The 2,938-nt window shown below is 34.3% G+C and overlaps 1 non-coding gene across 1 annotated transcript; it reads left to right on the top strand.

Annotated features, from left to right (window-relative positions):
* Positions 1-2,030: 2,030 nt before the first annotated feature.
* Positions 2,031-2,137, top strand: LOC122123935. Its single transcript, XR_006150466.1, has one exon. It is a non-coding gene; the product is annotated as a U6 spliceosomal RNA (small nuclear RNA).
* The last annotated feature ends 801 nt before the right edge of the window (positions 2,138-2,938 follow it).

The following is a 2,938-nucleotide window of genomic DNA, read 5'->3' as shown; positions in this document are numbered from 1 at the left end:
ACAATTACATGGGCAAGATAATGAGTGCATTTCTTATCAAGCATTGTAGCCTCCTCCTTTGTTTCCCCTTCCCATCCCTTCGCATCCTCCCCCTGCTCCCCCGACCTGATCCTCCCCACCACCACCCCCCCGGACCAAAGTTGTAAAGTTTGTTTTTGACATGGCAACTTGTACATCTCACAGTGTTATTAAGCAATAAGGATCTTCTCAATTAATGGTTTTTTTGTGAATTACATTTGACCTCTAAGTCAAGTTTTCCTGGCCTTTATAGACCAATTGTGGATCTATCGTTCCAGGAGCTATTTTTCTGGCCCACTTATGCTGGACTGAAATTGTTCATTAATCATTAGGGGAGGGGTATTAAAAATAATCTTGTGACACTTTGTGATCTTGTTCACTCATATGGGCTGGTCATCTGTAAATTGAAAGTTTGAATTGCAGTACTTTCTCTTAGATTTTGTGATCTTATCCTTCATTTTAAGTTGACTTGCATTTCACTATTGCTTACTGCTAATTCCTGTTTCTCAAGGAATTGAGGCCCTGAAATATTATAGGAAATGAAAAATTGACATGGATCTTCAATTACTTTCTATTGGCAGGTTGCCTGGGCCTAGTAGAGAAGTCTTGACCCTGTTATCTGATGATGTGGGTAACTGGGACATGGGATCCTAGAACCCATACATTTTGCAGAAGAAAAATATCTTGCATACATGATATCAGAAAAATTTGCGTATAATCAATAGGTATGCTTCAGAAATATGGAGAAAAACAGTTTGGAACCAGCGAGTTAAAACAATAAACAGAGCAGCAGAGTAAAATCCTTTATAGTTTAGAGGAAAACAACATTTTTTTTTACCATGTGAATTCAGAAGAACAAGAACACTTAGAAGGTATCACAAGTTTATAGTGAAGACATTACATTGATACTTTTTATATTCTAGTATGTATTCTAAACCTAATTATTTATATTCCAATTCTCTTTATTGGAATAAATAAATATCAATTTATTTGTCAAATTATCAATTTATTTTACTAAGGTTCACTGTGTGAAATATGAAATCAGCACATATAAATATAAAATATCTAACTATATATAATATAATAAAAAGGGCACATGTTTTGCATTGTTCTGTTGTGGTTAGGGTATCAAAGACAACTCTGTTTTAAAGTATTATTGCATTATCTGTACCTCAGTGTTAGGTAGAGTTAGACCTAAAGCTTTAGCATTTGTAGAGGCAAGAGGAAACACTGTGATTAAAACATTACCAATTTAAGGCCTAATAATGAGGAGAAACATGGACTTCTCCTGGAGCTATGGAAATATTTGGTGATAGAAAGTCAGTAGTGTAAGTTCCTGCCTGGTTGGAAGGTAGACAGGCCAGGCATCAGGAAATCATGCATATGAAGAATTTTTTCACCTTGGCGTTAACCTACTTTTGAAATGGTAGGTATAATAAACACTTAAATTTTGATAAAATACCTTCTAGTCTGAACAGTTCTGTCCGAACTGTTCATCTCTCTATGATCCCTTGTAACTAAGATTAGTTTTGTTCCAGTAAGACAATCTATGCTGTCAGGGTAGGATATTCTGGTTTGTCTGTTCCTACATGGAAGAAGGATAAAGGGTCAGGTAGACATTTGTGCCAGTAAGACCTCATTTGGGAAAATTTAAGCTGGAGAAGTTTAGAAGTAGCTCTTAAGCAAGGCTTACTTTGAAACTATTAGCTCCACAAAGCTAACTCAGTTACATAAATAAGTACTTGAAAAAGCCATCACCTTAGGACCTAGCTATAAGTGCTTCAAAGTATGATCAAATCTAAAATGAAAAAGCCTTAAAATTGTCATTGACAAAAAAAACACAAATGTGAGCAATTGACTGAACAATATAATTTTTTTCCACTATACACATTATTTTAGGGAAATAAGATCAATAGTATTGTTAGGAACAATAAGGTTTCCTTGCTACAAATAGGCACCCAAGGATATAAGCCTGTATAAAGATTGCATCATTAATTACTTAAATTTAGAGGATACTACCTGCTTCAGTAGTACGTATACCCAAATTACAACAATACAGAGATTAACATGACACTTGCACAAGGATAATATGGAAATATGTGAAGTATTCCATATTTTTCGTTCTTCAGTTGCAGAAATGAAAAACAGTTATTAAGAAGTTGATTGCAAAATTACAAGCGTAACAATATATGCAAGTGTTAGAATTAAGCATTAGTTTGACATCAGCGTATTAAATCTTCACCTTAGAAAGGCCTTTATATAGAATAACCTTTACAAAACTTTTGAAATTAGTTAACATTGTCATTTTATCCCAAAGAAACATACTACTATAAGAACCTAGAAAATGGGACTGGGAAGGTGGCTCAGTGGTAGAGAGCTTGCCTTGCATGCTTGAGGCCCTGTGTTCGATTCCTCAGCACAACATAAGCAAAAAAAAGCCAGAAGTGGCGCTGTGGCTCAAGTGGTAGAGTGCTAGCCTTGAGCTGAAGAGCTGAGGGACAGCATCCAGGCCCAGAGTTCAGGCCCACGACTGGACCAAAATACAAAAACAAAAACAAGAACCTAGAAAAAAGTAATCTTAAATTTTCTATATGGAATGCAATCTGAAAGGACACATTTATTAATAAATATATATATTATAAAACAATGTTGAATTCAAAGTATATCTAGGAAAGAATGAAATAGATTATGGATATTATGCAAACACAGAATATAGAATATTTTAAAATATACTTTTTTCAGAAAAGAACCAGAAATATCTTTAGTTTCTGTACCACTCATTTCAACAGATAAGATCAAATTATTTCTGATTAAAAAATCTTAAACTGTGCAGAAATCATTACAGATGTACACAAACAACTCAAATACATTTTGACATCAAAGCCAGGCAATTCACTTGGAAAAATTCCACGGAATTTTT

The sequence above is a fragment of the Dipodomys spectabilis genome, unplaced genomic scaffold, assembly GCF_019054845.1.
Source record: "Dipodomys spectabilis isolate Male_0828 unplaced genomic scaffold, ASM1905484v1 ptg000232l, whole genome shotgun sequence".
NCBI lineage: Eukaryota > Metazoa > Chordata > Mammalia > Rodentia > Heteromyidae > Dipodomys > Dipodomys spectabilis.
This window is presented reverse-complemented; position numbering and strand designations above follow the sequence as displayed.